This window comes from Molothrus aeneus, chromosome 2 (genome assembly GCF_037042795.1).
Source record: "Molothrus aeneus isolate 106 chromosome 2, BPBGC_Maene_1.0, whole genome shotgun sequence".
NCBI classification, from domain to species: Eukaryota; Metazoa; Chordata; class Aves; order Passeriformes; family Icteridae; genus Molothrus; species Molothrus aeneus.
The window spans coordinates 64,169,151-64,195,678 of NC_089647.1; positions in this window are offsets into that span (position 1 = coordinate 64,169,151).

Sequence of the window (26,528 nt, forward strand, 5' to 3'; positions counted from 1 at the left end):
CTGAATCTAAATATAATTAAGCAAAGTCTCAAGGTATGGAAGGCAAACAACAGGAGCTATAACTTTAAGAGAAACAGATAATGAAAAATTTAAGTCACTAAAGAACACTGATGAGATGTTAAAAATGTAATCAAGCAGCATGTCATTGTATATGTTTTAATTCCTTTTAGCTCCTAAAATGACCTTGGGAAAATTAGAACACTTGAAAATGTTGCATCTTCAATAAGTTTCTCCCTCAATTTAATGAATAAGACAAATTATTATATTCAAGTATAAAGAAGTCTCTGAGGAATACCTATTTCAAGAACATTGTTCAGTTTTCAATGGTCACACAGCAAAGTACAAAATAGTGTTGAATGGCTATTTTTATAATTTCTACTCTTTCAGTCCTCCAGAACTTATTCCATATAATTCCAGTGAGGAGTCATCATACAGACAAGAATATGCAAGTTGTGGGATTGTGAACCCCTTTTGTCATTTTTGTATTCTTCCTTTGGGACAAACAAATGACTAACATAGACAAAAGTGAGACAATGTAACAATTCATTATATATCTGTTGGAGAAAATGAGCTCAACTGGTAATAATACAACAAATGTTTAGAAAAAAGATAAATATTCTATAGAAATTCCATGAAAATATTTATTCTAACTGAGCCTATTAAGTTTAGAAACAGTGCAATCCTCTTCTGAAGTATGTGACTATGTGCAAAATGAAGTAATTATCCTATTTATTAAACATTGTTTCCAATAATCATGATACAGGCAGACATCCTAAACTGATACTGATGCTGTTGTTTTGGAAAACCAATAATAATCAGGTTTAAAACAATCTGTGACTTCATAGGGATACTGGGTGCCCAAATGTTAGTTTTTTATGCTAATTATTATTAAAATTATTATAGCTAACTATTATTAGTAATAGCCAATATGATCTGTATTGAAAGTAACCTCCTACCTTGTCTGTCCCCTCGGACAATACTTATATTAATGTTTTTTGCACTTTGATTTCCTTTGCAGCCTACAGACAGCATATTATAGCACTCTATATGAGTCTGTAGAGAGCTGCACTACTTTGAGTAGTAAATAAAGGCCAGGAGAAAGAGGGCAAAGAATGGTCTAAATTAAGTTTTTCTTATTGCTGAAACCTATGTGTTTGTATAACTCACCCAAAAATCTCTAAGGAAACAGGTAGAAAATCTGTTACTTAGCTTCATAAAAGAAGGCACCTGTACTCTACCTGGGTTCCTTTGTCCTAGCTTCTAAATACCATTTTAAAAAACATCTGTTGTTTCTAAAAAAAAACCCCAAACTAAAATACCAAAAAACCCCAGTAAGCTATTCACATGACTACAAAAGCAAAAAAGTCTTCACAAAAAATATTTTCTGCATGAAGTCAGTACAACAATACAACCACACAACCACAGCTATATAAAAAAGGTACTACTCTCAGATAGACAATGTTTCCATAAAGTGGTGTCCTAAATTTATTTTCTGTGATAGTAAATAATGAGTAATTTTATTTATATTATTCAATCTAACTTGTTTAGTTTGATGTCTATGTTTCAGTACAGTTGGACTATAAGCAAGGATTTTCAAGAAGGAAAAAAGCCTAATAGCAAGCCTAATAGCCTAAAAGAAGCCTAATTCCTTCTTTTTCTCTATGTCTATCAAAATACATTTGATCTTATGAGGCATGGTCTTCCACAATAGTAATCATAAGCTGTTGTTGTATGAATAGGCATACTATTGGGTATTTTAAATTAAAAATCCCCTTATAAGATATGAAGACTAAGAGGCTAGAAAAGCAGGAGGGGACATATAATATTTTTAAGTGAATAAAACCATTCTATAATCTGATTTCTAATGAAAATTAGAAAACTTGTTTAAAACAGGAATTCTTCACAAATAGGACATCTATACTGCTATATACACTTTTCAAATATTTTAGCTTAGTTTTCCAGTAGAAAAAGTAAAATGGAAAGCTTGATTTCTGATCAAGACCTTGTTTAACAGGTTCAACATATTGTAGTTTCTTACAGGACTTTTCAGGATTCATTTAGACTCATGCAACATTCTCCAAGGATAGAAGTTAGAAAGGAAGAGCCTTTTTTGTTCAACCAGAGAACTTGAAATTAAGCTTCATGAGTATCAAAGAGAATTGATACGAGTTGTCCAGTTGCAAAATTTGGCCCATAGAGGAGAAAAGGCTTATGAGTCATTTAAATAATTACTCTCTTGAGGACTGTAGCCGCACAGAGGATGCAATATCCAAGTGACCTGAATCAATATATTTCACTGTGTCTTTTCATTTTGTTCTTATAAAAGATGAACATGTCGATAGAAAATCAGACCTCTTGTCATATAAAATACAATCTTTATAAAGAAAAAATAAAAGGAGAATGATTGAATGATAATTCTACACCATGCCACAGTGTTTAAAGCCCTACAAGGTCACAAAAATATCTGACCTCAAAAGCAGTTTATCTTAACAGGCAAGAAATAAGGTAAAAATGCCAGGAGCCCGAGGTGAATGAACCAAATGCCCCTAACAAAAGCCGAACATTAAAAGGAAGTATACCTTCAAGTTCTGCCCTTCAGCCAAATTTCTGGAAGAAAACCCAGTGCACCTGAAAGCCCCTTCCCACAGCTGGGCAACTTGTCCAGAAGAATACTGTGAAGGACAGTACCAAAATTTTTACTAAAATCCAGATAAAAATACATCTATTACCCTCTGGGAGCCTGGTCCAGTTCTGTTTAAGATCTTCAAAAATGATCTGGGTGATGGGACAGAATCTACCTTCAGAACATTTGCTGATGCCACCAAACTTGGAGAAGTGGCTGATATATTAGAAGGTTATGTTGACACCCAGAAAGATGTCAATAGGTTGGAGAAAGAGGCTGACAGGAATCTCATGAAGTTCAACAAGAAATGCAAAATCCTTTTGGAGGGGAGGGGAACAACCTCACGCATCATATTTTGTGGGGCAGAGGTCTAGAAAGGAGATTTGCAGAAAAGATCTTTTGGGAGGCAGATTACAAGTTTAACAGGAGCCAGCACTCTTCCCTTGCCATAAAGAAGGCTCATTATATCTGAGGCTGCAGTAAGCAAAGTATTTCCAGCAGGCAGAGGGAAATGGGTCTTCCACTCTACTCACCACTGATGGAGCCATAGCTGAAGTACTGCACCAGGACAAGAGTGCCATGAGCGTACTGGAGAGAGTTCAAAGAAGGGCCACAGAAATGATAAAGGTGCTGAAGCAACTTTTTAATGAGAAAACACTGAAAGAGCTGGAGCTATTTAACCTAGAAGAGAGAAGGCTCAGGGGGATTTGGTATATAAATACTTTAAGGGAAGGTGAAGATAGGACAGAGTCAGACACTTCTCAGCAGTGCTCAGTGACAAAACCAGACACAATGAACAGAAAGTGAATCACAGGATGTTCCTTCTGAACATCAGAAGAAAACATGCTTTTCACTGTGAGCTTGACTGAGCTCTGAAACAGGTTATGGAGTAGAAAGGTTATGGAGTAGCCAGCTTTGGAGCTATTCCAAAGCTGTTTAGTTATTGTCCTGGGAAATTGGCTTCAGGTGGCCTTGCTTGAGCATGGTGGCTAAAGCAGATGGCTTCCAGAGGTCCCTTCTTTCTCAGCCCTTTCTGTGATTAAATGAAAATACTTTGTGATAAATATTTTTTGTGCTTGTGCATCAGCCAAATGAATGACTGTGAAATTTTCCTCTGCACCCACTTAATTCTCTAGAACAAAAGTTCTTTTGGCATTTAACCTTGGTTATAAAATGTCTTTAAGCCCTTGGTTTACCAACATATATCCCTCTTAGAATTATTTCAAAGAAGTCTTGAATCTTGCAATTTATATTGGTAAATGAGTTTAGGAACCAAAAAGACCTCTTTAAAGCTAAGCCAGCACTTTAATGTGAGTGGAATTAAAGAACACAGGGTCTGGTCACATCTATTTAATTCTGAGCAAGTATGCTATTGCAGTCTCTAGAAGCTGAAAACAGTAGAGGACTCATACTGAGAGGCCTGGTAAATTACAATTGTGCTAACATTCTTGGGTAACAGATATTGCATGACCCCTGGAAGATATATAAACAATCAAGATGATTTAACTCTGAAGTTGGAAATATTGTCAAAATATGTCTAAACATGGTTTACTGTGAAAAGAGAGGTGTTGCTGAAAATACCTCAGAATTTAACCTAATCTGCTGTTTGCAGCCTATGCCTTTTGAAGAATAGAGGATGCAGAAGAGCAGGGAGCCCCTATATAATGCTGACATTTTTTGTCTACCTATAAAGATGTGGACACATTCAGCATAAGGTATGAATGAAGATGACTTCTAAGCAACTGGTGCATATCTTACAGTCTCAAAAATATTTTCTAGGAAGTGATGCTGATCTAGGAGGCAAATAAACTAAATTACCTAAAAAGGTCATTTTCCATATCAAATCTAATCAATAGATTAGCCAAATCAGATTTTTTTTTTTTAACTTAAAAAGGGACATCACTTTCAAAAATTGAACTGCAGTCAAAATACCGGATTGGCATTTATATTTTTGGGACAGCCACAGTCAAACTAACTGACTGTACTCATTCATTTGAATCTCTTTTTTTTCATTTGGATGATATTTTCACACCAGTGAAAACCAAAGAAAAATACAGTGAAAGAAAACCAAAGGAAATACAGTGAAAACAAAAACCTGCTTTTAATTCATAAGACTGTCCATAGTTTCAGTGGTATTTTAAGTGAACACAAATATTGGTGTATATCTTCTAATGTTTGACCCCTTTCTAATTTTTGATGTATTATTTGACTTTCAAGTGTATTTCATCACCATCTGAAAGAAAACCTTGATTGAAGGCCTTAAACACATTTCTTTTGATTTACTATCAAATGCATTTTTATTAACAGATACTTCTTGAATCTTATAGACAAATACTAGCTATGAAAGATCTTCTTTGTATAGACAGTGTTTACTGCAAAGCATTTAGTTTTGACTGCCTTTCCTCTTAAATAGGCTATAGATCAAAAGAATGTACCTTAACATTTATTAGACTGCACATTTCCAAAAGTTCGCTGTTTGTTTACTGCTGTGTCATCACCTGGTTTTCCTTGCTGTTCAGTGACTTAGCAATAGTTTCATAATTTTTATACAATGATGAAAGATTAATGAAATTAAATAAAAAAATTCACACTCTACATGTTTTTAATCTTTTGCTTCCCACTGAGTCCTTATGAAAATATTGCAAGGACACAGGCAATTGCAAAGAAATAGTCAGGCACCTAATGGCATTTAGCACACAGATTTTAGCGGTCTACTGCTCCTGAGATTTTCACTTCACAAATCTTTACTCCTAAAGATAAGTAATTAACTGCTGAAAGAACTCGTGATCTCTGTTTTTCTTTTTTTTCTCCTGTGGTAGCACATAATAAATAGCTTATTTTTATTTACATAGTTCCCATGCTGGTTCAATTAATCTATCAGATTTATATCTGGGATGTCATTTCTGATTACTCATTCTGCACTAATTGGATTTCAGGGCCCTCTATTGGTAAATCATTTTTTCTTTGTGTCATCTTCCAAAAAGTCTTAAGTATGTGATTCCCCAGTTGGTCAGGAAATCTAAATGCTTTCTCTAAACTATCATTGTAGGGAAAAAGAAATCTAAAAGTTGAGACAAGAGATAACTTCGATCTACTTTATGAAACATTGTTGCAGAAAATATTTTACTTTTATTTTTTCTTCTTTATCCTTTCTGAAGATACAAGAGGAAAAAAATAGATTCTCTAGCTTGTGATACTAGACTCATCTTACATATTGTCAACAATGTGATTCAGTTTACGTGTGCTGAAGTGAGCATAGATGGTGTTATAGATGGTATTATAGAGTCAGAGGGTTTGTGGGTATTTTTGGTGGCTGTTGGGTTTGTTGGCTTTTTTTTTTTTTTGATTGACACTAGAAAAATTACTAGGCTCACATTATCGGAGGAACTTGAGTCCCTTGGTGATTAAAAAGCCATTTAACATATATTTATCATTCTGCAGTTCAACAAATTTACAGAATTAAGATTTTGCGTGACTTCATCCTTTGAAACTTGTACCAGAAAGTCGAAGTCTATTAGCATTTGCTTCTGTAAAGAATAAGCCATTATGAATTTGCTCACTGCTAATGCAATATGCTTGGCTTCTAGGACATTACTGTTCTGGCTTCTATGACTATGAGCTGTCTGTTTTATGCTCACAGCAAGCCAAATTTTAAGTCCTTACTCTCTCACAGAGTGTATCACAGCCATTGGGAGATTTTACAGAATGCCAGCTTCATGATTTATACAGCAGTATTGCTGGCTTCAAAAGATTTAAATTTCAACTCAGATCCAGGTATATAGATACTATTGATCGAGTATGTGGATATTGCTTATTTGACATTAGAATTGGATCTTGACTGTCTGCTTCTGAAACCCAGGCCATTCTCTGATATAAAGTTTGCAGTTTCTTACATTCCAGTCTCCTATTGGATGGGTCTGAGTGAAGCTCCCTGAATTCATCTAAGTAAGCAGATGGTTATCTATACATTATTGCCATGCTAATCAGATCAGCAAATTTGAATTTTCTCTGGAGAGACACTATGGTCTAGTCATTTTTTTGTGTTCTGGTAAAACACAGAGATGGCTGTCTTCTGGTATTTTAAATGGAAAACTAGGCTGCTTTTTAAATCCAATCCTATTTGGGTCAGATTCATCAACAAATGTATTACAGATTGGGTAAGAAATGTGTGTTTATGCAGATAAATTAGTCTAATGTGCTTGAAAACAAAAATTGACAATGTTTCCAGGAGGTTTTTAGATATAAATTCTTTTTAGGAGAAAAAATGTTAGGAAATGTTAGTCGTACAGTGAAAAGATTGGAAGTTAAGGCTAAGGATCAATGACCAGCTTTCATATTAGAAATTTTACCTGAGTATTTTCTGCTGGGAGTTTTTACTGTATTCATAAATTACCTGGGGAAAACAAGCAAAAAAGATCCAACAAAAATCCCAACAAACTTTAACCCTGTCAATAGTGAGATAATTATGTGGGTCAATCCCTCTCATCTATTTTTTCCCTCTTTCTTTCTCTCTCTCTCTCTCTTTTTCTTCATGGACCCATGATCTGGAAAATTCTATGCAGGACCAACAGAGGACCTACTGACTGGTGATCCTTTCTTGTCTTTCTACCTTTTCCACCTTCATTTCTCTCATCTTTGTCTTGGCAAAGTGCAGCTGTCATATTCTACACCTTACTCTGTACTGAGGTTTGTTGTGAGGACCAGGGAATTGTTGAAGTGTGTTGTAGAAATTAAGGGCTTGTTAGCTGGAGACTAAACAATGAGCTGTTTGCTGGAGTTCAAGCTATTATATAGTAAGAACACAGGAATTCCCTGACTCCTGGACTGATGTCTTTGTTCAGCCTGATGAGAATTTATAATCCACTCTACTGAGTGAATGGTAAGAAAAGTCTCACAAACTATTCTATGTTTTTATGATTTAGGAAGGAAATTCTGTATCAGTAAAGGCAAACTGCTACAGGAATAATTAACTGTTGCTTTATGGAATCAAGACAACCGCAGAGGACAGAATAATAATATATTATTTTTCCCCCATTTAATATGTGTTACCATACAAACAGACCAAAACATAACAACCTGTAGGAAGTTTGAAACCTCACATTGCTGTTTATAACACTTGCTCTCTTGAAAAAATGGAATAAATCACAAGGTTGGTGCTGATTTTACAATGGGGCAGATAGCTCTTGTCAGATAGCTCTTCTTGCTTTCTCTCTCACTCCTCGAGGTTGCACACTTTCCGAGAGTTAATGCCCATGTATTAATGTATTAATCCTCACTGACTTCTAAACATACGTGGCCAACACAGGATGGGTCATCTCAGGATTTTTATATTTGACAAGGCTGCAAAATCACCCTAGTTTCTAATTTTCAGAGCTTCTGCCTCAACAACAGCTTCTCTTCAATATGCTATTTACATTCTGTATCTGCGGAAATGATTTTCCATGGCTACCACTATGAGCTAAGCAAGTATTTTAAAAATATTCCATTAAGTCAAATGCTTTTAAATACCTTCCTTAGTATCTCTTTTCAATACTTCCATATAATAGGGTAAGTGGGCCTTTTCATATCAAGTTTACTGTAAATGAGCCAGACAACCAAAAAAATATAAATCCATACTTTCTATCTATGCCAGTACTTTATACTTTAGAGTAACTTGACCCTTTCAGCATATAATATATACAGTGTAGTAATAATGTATTTTGGCTCGACTTATGTTCTCATTTAACAGATATTCCTTTCAGTTTGGATCATTAGTTTTATATCTCCTACAGACTGTTTCCAGAATAGTGTGAAAGTTTTGAGCATGCCAGACCTCATCATATTAAAGTAAAATTAAAGAAGAATGAAAATATGAATATTTAAATTAGACAAAGCCTTCATGAACTGCCAGCTTTTTCCTAACTGCTGTAGTTATAATGAACAATATCATAATTGACTTGACAAATTCCCTAGATTATTGCCTTACTTGCCAGTGAAACCAACTCATGTTAATTAGAAGTTTCAGTTCTTTTTTTTTTCTTTTTTGGCAGATTATTTTCAATTTCTTCCTTTTTCTTGGGATTTTAAGTACTGTTAAAAACATTAAATATTAAAATTTCAGTATTTAGTTAGTGCATTATCATTTTTAGTGAATAAAAATAATGCAAACTTAGTAACTTTGAAAAAATGTAATATATTCTAAGAAAAAAAAGGTATGACTGGAACTTTTTGAAGTTTTTTTAGGTTTTCAATGAGGTGAAAATAGAAAACATGTGAAAACACTTTTCATGAAAATAAACTTTAAAAATTTCATGACTGGAGGTGGAGATATGTTTAGATCATCTATGGATGTAGTTTCATTCTTGATGAGTAGATTTTAATAATTTTATTCATTTTATTAAAACTTAGAATTTGTAGTCCTATGAAATGGGTTTTGTGGTGAGTTTACTTTAAATAAAATATCTATTAAAGTTAAAGTTGAGAACGGGTCGCATTTCTATTGCAGTTAAAGTATCTTTTTTTCTATATATTCCATTAATGCAATGAATGATAGCACAAAAGGGCATCTTGTTCCTGAGAGCTTTCCAGAATTCATTTCCCAAGAATTTCAAGAGAATATTCTATTGCTAGCATTTTAATATACTTAAATATTTTAACAATATTTACTTTTTTTTTTCCTGGAATAGAATTAGATAGAACAATTGGTGGTAACCTGAGAGATGAAAAAGTTCTATGCTAAAGTGTCATGAAATCAATCATTGGTTTCAAGTTAAAGTTTTTCTAAACAAAAAAATAGTCTGAATTTCAGTCTAGTAAAGATAGCATAAAATAAGTAGGTTTTCCACATGTCTTAGGGAATTCTACTGCAGAAACTGGCATAATTGTTGAGTAGTGGTGTTTTTGAAAGATACCTCTGCTTTTTATCCCCACTAAACAGTGACTGAAATACTTTCCCTGGGAATGGCAGGTCTGGGAGGGGAAGCCTTCCCTGGGAACTTGGATGGCACTCACAGAGACCCCCTGGCACTGAGTGCCCTCATATCAACCCAATGTGAGTGTGTTTTTGCTTAATGTTCTTGAGTGATCCTTCAGCTTTTGGGTGGAGTGACACAATCTGCTGCTACCCCTGAATAAGAAGTTTCTATGCTTGAAATCTTCTGAGATTAGCTCAGCATGGTGCTGAAAATGCCAAGGTTGTGGTTTTGATCACAGTATGGGCCATTCACTACAGAGATGATCCTTGTTGGTCCTTTAACAGTCAGAATATTCTGTGATTCCATTGTGAGTGTTCACTTTGTCCATCATCCTTGTCCATGTAGGATCTCTCCAACAGGCACAGTGTAAATACTATAGGAAGTGATAGTTTTGTCCGGTGGTTTTGGTTGTGAATTAAAATTTGTCTGAGGTTGTTATCTGAATTAAGATTTTATAATGTACCTACATGACACCTCTGAATATAAATGCTGAAATAGAAAATATTATTTATATGTTTTGAGCCATTACACATTTCTAGGAGTTACTACATCTATAATTTTAATTACTAGTGTTTGAAACCATAGAAATTTGCCAAAAAGGCCACCTGAATGTGTTGATTCCTAAGAATTATTTTAATTACTATGGCTGTTTTTTTTCTAGTCTATACTAATATCAAAGCCTAACACATGCCTGAGAAGAATTTTTTTCTTTAATCAAAATTGTCACTATTCATTCTCACTCTTAATTCTCCATTTTTTAACATGTTAAATCATTTGGGTGATATCAGTGGATGTTAGGATCAAAATATACTTTAAAGTTTAAGTGATTTTCCAATAATGAAAGAAATCTGTGCTAGAGCTGAAGCTCAGATCCAGATATCAAATTTTACATCCATTTCCAAAATATCTGGTTGTTCCTGCTGTATTACAGTCAAGCATTTAACTCTGTGGTCTTGGAAAACCAGATATTATAAGAAGTTACATAGATTAGATGGAATATATTAGAATTTTAAGTAATAAGAAAATGGTTCATAAGTAGGAATAGATTTATGGTTTAGACCAGCTGAAAATTACATTCTGCCAGACTCTGTGAGCAAAGACATGAAACATACCCTTTGGGAATAAAACTGTTCACATGCTAATGTATATTATTCTAGTCAAGTTGTATGTCAGAGGTTATCTGCTTGTAATTAACATTTTTCTAGGTTCAAAGAGCTTTTTGTAGTGATGATATATTTTAAGTGAGAGGAAATGAAAAATAAACCATCTATCTAGGGAAAAATATTTTCATTTAGTGTTAAATAAATGGGACATGAAATGCCAGAAAAGATATAGGTCTCAGTGCTCTTTCTATACCCTCACCTTGATTAGAAGTTACCAGGTAACAGAAGATCTCAACACTTGAAAAAATCAAAGGGTTGTGACAGAACAATGGAAATAATTTCCAAAGAAAGAGAGATTTTTAGCCTTGAAAATTTGTGATGAGAGCACAAGGACAAATCCCAAACCCAGGAGAGATGGCAAATGTAAGTAATGAAAAGTCTCTAAATTCATAGATTTTTCTTTTCGCTTATTCATCCTCATACACCAATAAATGGTGAAACCTTTTCTACGCTATCCTTAATAAATAGGACATTACAAGGAAAAATGGAGCAAAAAGGGAGACTCTTTCAGGCACTTCAGTTTATAACACTACATAATAAAAAATATGCTTGTATGAAGTTGATGAAGAGCCTTTAGATAAAGTGTGAAAAAAACTAATTCCTATTTCTCATGCATGTTCATAATACCTTGATATGTAATCTCCCAATGCCTTAATTTTATATGTACACAGGAAATCTCACAGGAAATGGAGCCTTTAATGATTCTCTCTCCCAAAAGCTCAAAATACAGCCTCTGAGGAAGAATGTTTTACCGAAAGCCGGAAGATGTGTGTAAGGACTACTGTCTACAGGAATTCTTCAGAGGCTGTCCTTTTTTCCTTCCCTTTTATAAACCACAGAGTGTTTATTAACCAGCTATCTAAGCTGCACCAGCAATATTAAGCACCTAAATATTAAGGAGGAAAGTAAGCCCTCCAAGTCTTAAAAGTAACCAGTAGAAGCAGATGAATTGGAGAAAATTTGGGACAGAAATGAAGAAGCTAGTCAAAATTAATAAGGAATGTAAGAAAACAACTAGTAGAAAAACAAAACAGTTCAGAGCCAATCAACTGTTGAAGGACAAACTTGCAAATTTAGCCGAAAGAATCATCCCTTTAGAAGTGTATTTCACAAGCTAGCATTAGCACAATGTAATACTGAATTATAAAGATTTCCATTCAAATACATCCCTGCATCTACTTGAGTACAAAAGAAAGAAAGGAGTACTGTGAACATAGAATTTGTGCCACTGCCAATGTTTATATGTTGCAGAGAATAATGGAATTATTTTTTAAAGGGGAAGTCATTATTCCTTTAGAAAGGATTTTAAAAAGCATATTAGATTGTGACAACCATACAAATTGAAATGATTTTCTTATCACCACAAGCAGATACATCTGCAGTCAGTTATCCACTGATACTAACTCATGCATCTCAACTCTAGTCCGTGGGGGCTGCACCTAAAGATGAGAATGCAATTGCATCTTCATGTCAATCTTTATTCTGTTATCAGAGACTGCCAATGAACACCAGGTGTTTTGATGATTTCTGTGTTATAAATGCTTGTCCACTGGGCTTTGACTTCTGCTGGTGACTTGTACTGCACCTTTAGAGGAGCTGCCAGATGGTGACCTTTCAGTCCCTTATCAGCCTGTGCTGTGTTCTAGCCTATGACTTGGAGGTGAAAGACCTCATATAGTCTTATGAACCATTGCAGTCTTCACCGTATAATATTTTTTTAATATTTCATTGAACTTTATGCCTTGCTGTAGGCTGCAAGAAAGAAAAGGCAAAAGGAAAGCATAAAATACGACAAAAATGCAGGTATGGGTTAAAAAAATGTTCTTTTAAACTTTTATCACTTTTAAAAATTTCCCAGTGATAAAATTTCATTAAAATTTTGTTGCAAGAAAATATTTTTGTAGTTTTACTTATTCACTGAAGACTGGGGGTAGTACATTGTGTTTTGGATATGTATGAATTTACCTAATCAGATTGGAAACTACCCCTGATACCTTGGAAAGGAAAATGGGTGAGCAGGAGACATAAAATCCCCTTGAACAGCAAATGAATTTGCTGTCTTTATATGATGTGAGAAAGTGATACAGGTCTGGATAAATTAATACATAAAGAATAGAAAATGTAAAAGAAAAATAAAAATTAAGAAAATATTTTAAGATCTCTTAAGGACTTTATGTACAGCTGAATTCAACAATAGATTTATCCATCTTGTCTCTTAAAAGCATTTAATGGTTTAAGGAATTGATTTTACAAACAAGATGATCAAATATATGAGCTACTAATAGTTCAAATACAGCAGAGATTATGAGAAAATGGGTTGGGTTATTTTATATCAGTAGTTGTCAAAAGAGGAAAAAATTAATTGTCTTAAAAAGAAAAGTTATATCATAAAACTATATGAGTGATTTTTCCATTACATGATAGTTTGTCAGAGCTTAATCTTTCACAATTTTGATGTTTGAATTTGTGATAATTACTTTATACTTCTCTAGAATCTGTTGAAAGCAATAGCTTTTTTTTAGGTAATGATTCATCTCATCTCTTCATGAAGAAGTCAAAAATACTTTTGGCTTACATCATTACAAAAAAAACCTTGTTTTTGTTTTGGTTAGAAAGGAAGTCTGTAGTGAATAGCTCCAATATTGATATCAGTATTACTAAAGAAAAAAACAAATAAATTGGACACCATCATTTAGGCATTTCTCAATCACCAAGAATTCTCACATCATTCTCAATCACAGCAGACCATGCTTTGAAAAACGCAGTAACATCACTGAAATTGGAGGAGTAGCAAAATACCCCACCTTTCCCCCACACTTTCCTTAGCATTCTCTATTGTGTCGTACTCTAGGTGACATCAACATTGCAGCTTCAAGGGCTGTTTTCAATTATACTCACAATCCAGATTGCTTTCTCTGCAGATAAATCATAATAGTATATGAAGACTTTTAAAAAAGAAAGGAGATGATTCTGGTAAATACCTGACCTGTTGGGTGAAGATGCATGAGACCAGGTACATTTGCTCAACAGAGTAAGAAATACGGTATAAAGCTGAAAGTTATCTCTTTATCCCAGATATTGGCAGAGAGACAATACAATTTTCCATTGATCTTCTTCCAATTTTCCAAGCACAGATATACTTAATTTCATCGCTAAGCAGAAAATGCCCCAGTTGTTAATATCGAATCTAACCTTGAATTTAATATTTGTGCTTGTTAAAAATTGCATATATTTTAAACAAATATATTGCAGAATTCAAACACCAACAGATAGAAACGTAAGTAAATGTTCAAATATATGTATTTAGAACTATAAGATGATTGTGAATATTTTTTTTCCTGAAAGACCTTTTTGCCAAATTGAAATATATCATAAGGTTATGCTGATTTTTCCTAAATTATATTTATCTCAGTCCTGAGAACTGAATGCCTGTAAATATGAAGAGTTTACTCCTCTAATATTTTTGGTTTAATTTAATGTAAAAGGGAATGCTTGTGCAGTATGGCTAAACTGAAATAAAAATATGTTTTAGTTTCAATAAAACACACAATATATTTAAATTTATGTAGTACTTTTTAGGAAGAATGTATGTTTAGTTAATTGTACATATTTACAACTTACAAGTTTCACGATTACTGATACCTTGAATTTTATCAGTATATAAGAGAATTTATGTATACATATTAGAGACAAAAAAGGAGAGAGAGAAGCACCAGAAGAAAAGATGTGCAATAATCATTGTTGTAATCTGTAGGCATATTCCAAATTAGTCTTTAATTAGCATATTCCAAAAAGCTGATAGTGTTAATGCCTACAGTGATAGTCACTGAAGATGTAAGTTTTTGAGGTGAAGGTAGTCAAGGTTGAGAGTTGTTATATTGATGGGAATTGGACCCACTTCCACTTTTATGAGTGCAAAAGTCTTGGCTTTGGTCATGTAAGTCAGCCTCATTTTCCTCCTTGACCACGATAACTTGCCTGGGAGTAAGTGAAAAGATAGGGTATGATCTGTCTTAGCATCATGTAGTGGGCTGATCCTGGCTTTATTGCAGAAACCCATCAAAGCTGCTCTATCACTCCCCTCCATAAGTGGACAGAAGCGAGGAAATACAGTAAAAGATTAATGAGTTGAGATAAGAACAGGGAGAGATCACTCACTAAATACCATCATGGGTGAAAGACACAGCTGGGGATATTAATTGAATTTATAACTTAAAAAAAAATCAGAGAACAACAATTTACAAGTAAAATAAATGTCAAAACCACTTCACCCCCACCCCTACCTCCTTCCCAAACTCTACTTCCTCTCTCCCAGCAGCACGGGAGCACAAGGAATGAGAGTTACAGTCAGTTCATCACAGATTGTTCCCGCTGCTGCTCAGGGAAAAGCATCTTCCCTCTGTTCCAGAGTAGGGTCTGTCCCATAAGACACAGTCCTCCACAAATTAGTCCAGTATGAGTCTATCCCATGGGTAATGGTTCTCCACAAACTTTTCCAACATGGGTCACATTTACACAGGATGCAGTCCTTCAAGGATGGACATGTTCCAGCACAGGTTCCCCATGGGGTCACAAGTCCCACTAGGAAACCTTCTGCAGCATGGGCTCCTCTCTCCACAGGACTGCAGGTCCCTGCCGGGAGTCTGCTCCAGGATAGGTTTCCCATGGGTTCACAGCCCATGTCCAGATATCCACCTGCTCTGGGTTGGATCACCTCTGTGGGCTGCAGGTGGATCTCTGCACCTTCATTGACCTCCTTGGGCTGCAGGAGCTCAGCTTCTTCACCATAGTCTGCAGCATGGGCTGCAGGGGATCTCCACTCCAGTGCTGGGATCACTTCCTCCCCCTCTTTCTCCAGTGACCTTAGTGTCTACACAGATATTCCTCTCACATGTTCTCACTCAGCTCTTCTCTGGCTACATTTCCTTCTGTGCAATAACCCTTTTTTTTCTTCTTAAATCACAGAGGTGTTGCTGTCATTCCTGACTGACTCAGCCTTGGCCAGTGGCTGGTGTGTCTTGAATCCCTCTGGCACTAGCTCTGCTGAGCATGGAAAAATCTTCTAGCAGCTTTTCACAGAAGTCACCTCTGTAGCACCATAATTAGCAAATCCTGGAAGATAATACAGGAAGTCAATAATGGAATGTTATAAGGGCAGTATTATAGCTCAAAATAAGCATCTTGCAGAAATTATCTGAAATTATTCAAATAGTAAAAAAATGGGAAAGGTGTTATACTTGGAAAGGAAAAGCCAAATTAATAGGTCTTAAATGTTCATTAATATGTCAGTCAAGAGAAATACAACAGGAACAACAGGAAGGTGTTAGGATCTTCAGCAGAGCATGTCCAAAAAAAAAAAAAAGAAAAAAAAAAGAATCTTTCACCAGAAGGGGGAATGCTCTCAGGGAATGTGTTATCTAAAATGTTGATTGTAAAACGATACAGAAGTTCTCCCCTAAGGGTTTGTGCTTTCTTCTTGCTTGCTTGTTGCCTCTAATTTTGATGATTGTGTAGACAAACCAGAGAAACCTGAAATATTAACCATGAAAATTATATTAAAAGAATTTGTCGGTATGTTAATGGCATTCTTTTCTTGATCTAGAAGAGGAAAGCAGGTTGTTTTATCTAATAATGGTCTTCCAAGTATTGCATTTATTGGGGAAATAAACCCAAAACCAATAAAAACAGTGGTAGCTTTTGTGCAGGTTAGAAGACATGATGATAGATTTAATATATATGGAGGCAATTCTTTATTCTTAAATTTACATATTATAGGGTTCTGTCTTCTCCTTTCTTGAACGTGACAAGCCAAATCCAGCCCAGGTCTCTGCATCCTGGTTTTCCACTCCTCTTTTCAAGTCTGAGAATTTTATTCCAGGAATCAACCCATTTTTTGCTGTTACAATTATTGTGATGAGAAGACAAGTGTGAAAATATTCTTGTGAAAATAGCAGAGTAAACCAGAATTTTTTTTTTCCATGCACCTTTCCACCATATTAATATTTTAACTGCCAATCCTTTGAAAATTATTTCTGGTGTTTTAGTGAGACTTTTGTGTATTTTCCACAGTAAGTAGGCTCTTGTGGAATGGTACTCTTCTATAATATATGTAAATTTCATAAGATGGTTCTGATTAAAAAAAAATTCCTACATTACACTAATCTATATCTGTGTGTATGTTAGCTTTGCCTACTCATTAAAGATATTTTCTTGCAATGTCTAGACAGACAGAAGAGGTGCTAAAAAGCCCCAAGGTCACCTGGAGGTTATACTGCAGTTCAGTTGAATTAATTCTGTGCCTAACTTAAGGATTTTGGACTCTGTGTACATTACTTTATAATTGTCTGCAAAACTCCTCTCAGTTTCACTTATTGTTTGGTATGAGTTTACAGAAAACCTTCCCCTTTACTCAAGTTTGTACTATTATATCACAAATTTAAGTTCCCTGTTCATCATTGTTTCTCCAATTAATTTTATTTTGTTTAGATATTATATTGAAAAAATAGAATATAAATTATAATTAGCACACAGAAAATACTTTCTAAAGCAATTAATCTCTTTGGCCAGGCATAGTGAACTTGGAAAAAATTCCTTAATCTAATTGTATTGCACCATTTAAAACCTTTTTACAATTTCATTGATCATCTGTAAGCAGGTGACAAAAAATCCACAATTTTCAAAATCCTCTGGTTTCAGATTAGTGTGGAATTAATTGCATTTTTAGGAATCAGTTTGACATATGTGCATATCATTAATTTCTTTTATCCTCACAAAAAGTAAATAGAGTGATGAATTCAAATCCAACCAAAAATGCATATGGCCTAAAATCTCCGTAAAATTACATGGAAAAATATCTAGGATGCATAGTATATGTTGTATATGGGCCTTCCACTCTATGTTACATTTAGTATTCTTATAGCTGGCTTCAAGAATAAAGCTGAAAATACCAGAGATTTTTTATATCTATATTAATAATATGGTAGTTGTTTTCAACAAATTCTTAGAATTTTTGGAGGTATTTTTCTTGCCATGGCACCTACATATTACTCATGCAGTAATTGGTTTTTAGGAATCAATAATGACTTATTACCAGCTCCACAATATTTCATACTGAGGGAAAATTTTCATTGTTTGTTCAAATATATTTTTTACTCAGACAAAATGTGTAAATAATGAGAAAATAGGTTGGAAATATTTTGATATGTCAGGAAAATATGTGTGTATACTTAATTTATTTACTCCGAGGTTTTGAATGTGGCTATAGTTTCACGTAAGAAAAAGGAAGTAGCCTCTTTATCAAGTTGGGCTATATCTGATGGACACTGACATTTTACCACTGCCACTAGGAAAATGGTGTACATTAGAAAGCTTTTACATGAGCAATTAGGAATTTTGATGGAATCTAACCAGTGGAAATCTTTCTATTTTTCTGGTTTTGTCTGGAATAGTAATTTCCTTCATAGTAACTGGTATGAGGATGTGCCTTGGAGATTTGCTGAAAACTTTGATAATGCAAGGATGTTTTAGATATTGCTGAGCAGTGCTTACACAGGGCCAAGGGTTTTTCTGCCTCTCACCCAACACCACCAGCAAGGACTCTGGAGTGCACAAGAGTTTGGGAGGGGACACAGAAGGGACAGCTGACCCCATAGAACATGGCATCAAGGTCAGCACATAAAGCGGGGGAAGAAGAAGGAAGGCGGAGAATATTTGGAGTGAAGGTGTTTGTTTTCCCAAGTCACTGTTGCATGAGATGAAGCCCTGCATTCCTGGAGATGGCTGCCCATGGGAAGTTATGATTGAATTTCAGGCTTTGCTTTGCCTGTGCACACAATTTTTGCTGTAGCTATAAAACTGGATTTGTCTCAACCTATGAGTTTTCTCACTGTTATCTTCTGATTCTCTTTCCCATTCCACTTTAGGGAGTAAGGAAGTTACAGTGTAGGACTGAGCTGTCCCCTGTGGCCAAACCACAATACTAGTACTTACATACATCAAAAAAAACTTTTTAATATTTGAAATTCAAATCTTGTAAGTCTTAGCATACAACTCTAACTCCTATTATCAACTTGTTACATGCAAGAAATCTATTGATGTATGACCACAACTAATTGTATTTTACTGTGCTCTAATTCTGGTATCTTTTTATTTTTGGTGTTTAAATAAAAATCTCATTCTGTACTGTATGTAGGTGCCTTGGAGTATCCTGTATCCCAGTGAACAGGAAGGAGGCTTTGGGACAGGTCACAGAATTTGATCTGGGAAGTGACAGTACTGTAAACTTAGGAAATCTGGTGAACTTGGCATTCATCTGTACATCTCTCTATATAATTGCCCGTAGAACTGTAATTCTGCAGACAATGTCCTGCCTCTATTAACAGGAAGATTGCTGCTACTTAGTGTGAGAAAGGCCAAAGCAGTTTTTAAAGCACTGGTTCTTGGCCAGTATATGTTTTCATTGCTAATATTTTATGATATTGCCTGTAGTTTTTAATTTTATACATCATATGAAGACTTTGAAACTACCCTATTGGGGTGATACAATATTTTGTTTTACTTGTAGGTAGGAAGACTGAATAAACTAGAAAAAAGTCCGGAATAAACTAGATTTATGGTCATAATGTATGGATATTTTTAATTCAATAAAACTGCTGAAGTCCTTATGAGAAGAAACATTTAACTTAGGTTAACATCAAAACATTAAACATTTAATAATGTTTATAAATAATAATGAAATAATCTACAAAATTTTTCTACAGGGTTTTTGTTTCAGTGCAAATTTGAATACCAGAGGTTTTGCTGAAGTGCAATCTAGGAAATCTGTATTAAGAAGACTGAAAATTAGCAGGCAGACAAATGTTAGCATAGTTAAGATTGTATTTTAGCTCTTTCCTCTGAAGTTTAGTAATATTGAATTCTCTTCTGGGAACTGATACTTACTGAAAAAGGAGGAGAAGATAATTTTAGCATTACACCCAAGTGGCTGGGCATTTGATTTGAAAGTGTAAACCATTTTCCTTACATGATTGAAAAAGTACTAAAACCAAACTGATTTTATCTAAACCAGCTAGTTCTTCCTGAAACAAAGTCTCTGTAGAGAATATGTTTAATTAATGTTTAATTCCTTCCAGCTCTCAGTAAGTTTTAACCATTACACTACATGGCTTCCAATTTAATCTTAGCTTGGCTATATTTGCAAGCACTCAAAAATGTCTTTTTTGTATTACATTTAGTATCCACGTGTTTTGTGGGGTCAGTGGTTGGAGACAGGGACAACACACACACCCCAAAGTTCCATGTGACAAAACATCCTCAAGCTTATTCCGCCAGCTCCTTTTACAGGAGCTCCAATTACAGCTGTGATTCGTTGAGGTCTTAGCCCCATCCAGCTCTGTGGCCAATGGTACATCTGCATTTAGAGCCAAATGACATTGGCTGAGAGCACTTGTGTAGATTGAATCCAACCTATCCTTGCTTACTGACTCCAATGCCACATTTTTGGTATAAACCATGGCATGTGCTTTAAATCCTCATTTTTAGGCAGTGGAAATTCTGGTGAACGGAGACTCAATCCCTATGTCATATTAGATATGATTTCAGATTCCGATTTCTGTAACCCAAATATATACAGTTTGGGGCCATGTATGCAAAAGAAAATCTCTGGCCATCTAGTATGTATGGCACACAATCAGCCACCTGTGGAGGGGGCTTTCTGCATGGATGTGTGTCATGCTGTATTACTTGGCCTTGAAGGAATTACTCTTTGAAGCAGAGCATTTGACAATGTAAAGGTGACCCAGGACACCCAGACATTGTTCTATTAGATGATCCGGACTACCACTCCTAGATAACTGTAAACAGATTTTAAAGGATCTGAAGTTTTACCCTTGAAAAGCCTTACTGGAAACTTCACTCTAATTGACTTGCCTGTAGTTGAATTTTTTTTTTTTTACAGATAAGAGTAAAAACCATCTGTTACCCCATCAGTCCATTTCAATGGTACTTCTTTTAAGCAATATTTCTTAAAAGGATGGAACAACTTGTAAGGCAAGTTCAGTATGTACACAGAAAAGAAAAATGGCACAGATGGAAATGTAATTACCGTTCACCTGCTGTAAAACAACATCAAAAATATCACTACAAGCAACATTTGCATTTCATTTATCCCAAATTCAGCAGTGAAATGAGCTATTCATACATATAAAAATAACCTCAAAGAAAATAATCTCCAAAATAAACCCTACAAAAACTCCTCTTTAAACTCATTTCTGCTTCTTTGTATATCTGCATACATATAAAAAATCCCCCCTAATCAGAGATACTTTGCATTTTCTCCCACACTTATGCTTTCTCTGTCTCCCCAAAAGGTACCAATAAAATAAATTTGGAGTAAGTTTTACCAAATAGTTGAACTTTACATCTGGCTTACAGTTACAATAGTTTTTATGTAGACGATGATAATAACCATATATGTAGAAATTTGGCAAAGGTAACAAAACATATGGATATAAGAATTTAGCCACATTAAGCATTTTCTTAACTTTATATTCCAGCTTGATGGCTTTCACATAGTATTTTGTATTCAGGAAAAACTGAATCCAATTGATAATGTCAATTCTTTTATTTGAAGGCTCATCTTCGCAACTTTATCCACTTAAATTCAGAAACAGTAGGTGACTGTGGAAAGAAAGCTTGAATTTAGGGAAACTGGAAAGAGTGTGCACGTGAAATGTGAAGGTCTGCATAGTTTCATATGCTGATTTTGGCTGGGATGGAGTTAATTTCCTTCCCAGTGGCTGGTATGGGGCTGTGTTAGATCTGTGCTGAACACAGGTTTGGTAATATGGAGATGGTTTTGTTATTGCTGAGCAGGGCTTACACCGAGCCCACGTCTTTTCTGCTTTTCATACTGCCATGCTGACAAGGAAATTGGGGATGCACGGAAGGTTGGGAGGAGACACAGCCAGGACAGCTGACCCAAACTGACCAAAGGGATATTCCAGACCAGATGGTGTCATGCTCAGTATTTAAAGTGGAGGGCAAAAAGAGGAAGCATGAAACATTTGGAGTTGTGGTGTTTGTCTTCTCAAGTCACCATTACATGTGATGGAGCCCTGCTCTTCTGGAGATGGCTGAACCCCTGCCTGATTTTTGGAAGCAGTTTTGCTTTGCTTGTGTGCATGGATTTTGCTTTCCCTATTAAACTGTCTAACTCTTAACGCAGGAATTTCCTCCCTCCTGATACTCTCCCTTATCTGACTGGTGAGGGAGTGAGCAAGTGGCTGGGTGGGGCTTGATTTTTTCCTGTGCTTAAACCATGACACATCATGAACTAGAAAGAATATAGGTAATAGATAATGGAATGGGTATGGCTTCTCACTTAAAAAGCTTAAGCCTGAAAGATTTTCATGTGTTCAAACTATTTCTGGAAAGTCAAAAATGAGAAATGTCATCAATAAAAGTTAATGAAATGTGTCAGTTTACTTTTAATTTCTTTTTCTTGGGGTTTTTATGGTGGTTTTTGTAACTGAAGGTGAAGAAATTATTTTTTAATGTAAATATTAAAAGCTTCTTAATTTTCCAGGTCTTTAGGGAAAATATTGTTATTGCAGCTGCCAAACATCTAGTCAGATCTCAGTTTTAAATAAGGAATGTAGGGAGAAACTTCAGAATGTCTTTGGTTGACAGTAAGAATTTAAGTACAGTGCTTAAGAAGAACCTTCCTAAGCACTTTTTGAAGCATGACAAGGTCTTTCAAGCAAACTTTTTGGACTAAACACAAGGGAAAAATATGTTGTCTGCCCAGAACATACACATGATGTACTATTGCATAGGTCCTAGAATCTAGCAGTGTGACTTTAATGAAATGTCACATTCTTGTTTTTTCACTCTGTTTTATTTTGTTTTGTTTTTTTTTTCTTTTTTTTTTTTTAAATCAGTAGAGTTTTTGGAGGCATACAAACACACACCACCCTCTACCTTTGACCAATCTATAAAGCCATCTATCCATCCATATATCTGTCTAAACACCTGCATAGTCACATGTGAAATCTTTTTTGAATTATAAAATGTATCTTGATAGATCACAAATGTTAACGAGAAGTCTTCAGAGACCTATAGCACTACATTGACCATGTATTTTTTATCAGATACCAAAAATTGCTCATTTAATTACTAATAATTTATTTTGTTCATGGTGAAACCAGCAAAAGTTGCAGAAAGAAAATTTTCACTTTTTTGAGCTTTAAAACTCTTCTTTCTGCTATTATATCTGTTATACTTGTCATCTACATTTTGGACTCATTTTGAATGCAATATATTATTCCTTTCTGGACTTATAAATGTGAGATTGCTGATGCTGAAAGGCTAGTAAACAAAGAAAGTTGGTGAAAACCAGAGAGAACATCGGCATCATTAGGTTTCCTAGATGTTAGCAGTGTGAATAAATTAGATGTGCCTTGCAGTCTACATTTGCTTCAGTATTGTGTTATAATCTATAGAACAGTATTTCACTGCTGCATGAATAAAAATATAATTATTGTTATCTATAAATGAAATCTGAAAATAAACAGGTATTATTTCAAAACATATTTAGTGCTTAATTAAACTTTTTTCTTGTTTACCTAGAATGCAATCTGTATACATTAATGCATCAATATTTCTTAAAATGCAATTGTGCTGAGCACTGAACACCGTGCATCAGTACTAGCTAAAATGTATCTACAATGCGAAATTAATTCTTAGATAAAACTGCATGCAAATACATTTATGAAAATGTGAAGATGTTACTATCATTTTTTCTACTTGAACTTTTCATTTAAAGCAGCATAGGAAAAGGAACATCTGCATGGATTTCTTAATTCAACTAATGAAATTAATCATGTGTACAAAGCTTTTTTAAGTTTAAGTCTAACTGTAAGTCACATATTAAAATGAGAAATGAAAACAGTAAATAAAAAATGCAAAATTTAGTTTATGCCTTCAAGACTGCGACTATTGTTCATAGTAACGACTGCTGGAAAACCTAAGTGTTTCAGTATATTCAGTACAAAGGCGAGCATTCATCTTTAAATGTTAAACCAGTTCACACTCTGCATTCATGAATCCTCACAGTGTCACTTCTGAGCACATATTCCAATACTTATTCAACAGCTATTTATACATGAAACAAAATATGGTTTAAAACACCTTGCACAAATCATATTAAGTGGGATAGATTCCATTTAATTTTAGATACTACACAGTCAGTGTGGATATCTCCACTAGTCCCTTGTGGTCCCCTCAACTTTGTGTAGAGAAGTAGATGCTGGTAAAGGTGTTATTCATATGACTAAATAGCAATGTTAGATGGAATTATTTCCATTCACAAGTTCTGCGTTTTTCCCTTACCTGTAAAAGAAGTATTTTTTAAAATGCAGATATCTATACTTAAAATGTCTAAAGTAAGATAATATAAATCCTATGCTATGTTTCAGAATGAAAGAACTGAATCCAGGTTCAACTGACTCCTCCCCAATCGGATTTTTTTCCTGTTTTTTTTTCCCATTCATTCTTTGGGATACTTGTTGAAATTGTAAGACCTTTCTTTAAATGCACTCTAAATGGAACTCTTGTGAAATAATAGAGGATTCTATTTGGTTTTAGGGGTTGTTTGCATTATCTTCTCTTCTCTTCTCTTCTCTTCTCTTCTCTTCTCTTCTCTTCTCTTCTCTTCTCTTCTCTTCTCTTCTCTTCGGAATTGTTTGTTTTTTTAACTTAAAAACTATGTCCTCAGAACACCATATTTTCAGGCCAAATACGCCATTATGATAAGGTGATCTTTCTGGATATGTAGTAAATGCCATCAGAATAAATTGTGTCAGCTGATGACCTTGGATTACCTTTTAGAACCATGCCATATCTTGATTCAAATACTTCCAAGTCTTCAAAATTCATATTATATGTAATGGCTACCTACAGTATTAAAATAATGTGTTCTGCACTACATATATTTAGCACTGTTCATACTGAAGTGATAATCAGAATTGATTATGGTGAGGATTATGCTAATCAATAATAGTTGCTGTCTTTAGCATTTCAGAAGTTTGCATTATCTAATTATATCAGCCATAATCATCACAGGCTCTTTGAAAGCTTAGTCCACTGGTAAAAATTCGACCAGAATTTTTAAGCAAAATTATGTTGCTCAAACAACAACCTGAGTCAGTCTTGTTTTTTCCACTTGTTATTTCTAAAAAAGCAGTTATTAAATGAAAAAAAAGTATATTATAAAATGTCATTTTTTGCATATGAGCTTTCCTTTCTAAAGTCCAAATAAACAAACAAAACCAGAAATTAACAAGCTAAAGACACTTTTTAACTTTCAGTCTTCATCAATACATGTTACCATGCGCATCAGCAGAAAATATCAAATCCCATATGAGTGTAAAAAAAAATAGTTGCTTTTCAGTTTTGTTCAACAGTCAAATAGTTAACTTTATAACTTTGCTTGAAATGTAATATGTCATCAGTCCAGTAACCTGGCTCAGAACACACTAAATATATCCAAAAAGGTGAATTTAATATTTGCTGATAAATGCTAAACTACACTGCCATGGATCACATCTCTTAAATGCAGGAGTGCTGATGTTTCTGTGAGTGAAGTCTAGGAAGCATAAGTTGGTCCTCCAAAACGTGAGAACTTAAAGTTTACACTATGTGAGAAAAAAAATTTGCTTAAATTCTGAGTCTTTCTCAATGTATTTCTAAATTGGCAAAATTCTTCTCTGTTGTCTACACTCAGCTGAGAGGCTTAATATAAAAATTATGTCTTTAAAATATTAACAGCCCAAAGACATAAGAGACTGAAAAATTCTTTGAGAGGCACTTCAAAAACCAGGGTTTTTTTTTAAAAAAACACCAAACTCAAACAACAACAGTAACAAAAAGAGATGATTCCTAAATTTAAGCTAAAATTGTCTCTATTTTAATTTGCTTAATTTTTTTTTGAAGGCAAGTGATCGGCATTGTGAAGGAAAATATCACAGGGATGTTTTATACTTTTGCTTAAAAATCAATGCATCAAAATAAAAAGAGTGTGTGTCCAGTACCTGGTACAATGAAGGAAAACATTTAATAGTATATGCTTTTTAGCTTTCCATATGTTCAGATGTAGCCACTTCTACTTTACAACACTTTAGGCTCTATTATAAAAGACTATAAGTATGGTGGTATTTTATTTTTGCCTTAACAAACCTTGTTTTTCTGAAAATTCTTAATGAATAACAGATAAAAATGTAAAGAGATTTACTTCAGTCAATCTTCATGTATTATTCAGTAGCTTTCTGTGTGCATGCAGTATCTAGATACTTTAATTAGCTACCTTGGGCAGAGAAGACCTAGTTTAGAATCTTGAAACTAATAGGTGTCAGAGCACAATTAAAGGTAAATATGGGATTAGGTTTCCTAGTGCAAGGTGACAAGCACCTGGTATCATTTCAGTTATAGTTCTACACATTATTTAATTGTGGGTGCAAGATAGCAAATAATCCAGAGATGAACTAAATTCTTTAAACTGGGTTTTAATTCTCTAACTCTTTGGGAAAGAAATACCCCAGAGCAATGAAGCTTCTCTCCACAAATAAAAACACCTCTTCACCAAAAAAGCTCTTTTTTATCTGAGTTACTAATGGAAAAAAAGAAGAGAAAAATCCTCTATTGACGTGGAGTTATAGCTGAGTTGAAGATTTATCCTCTGCGACTGACCAAATAGTATTTTATTGCACACAACACAATAAAAATATCCAAGTT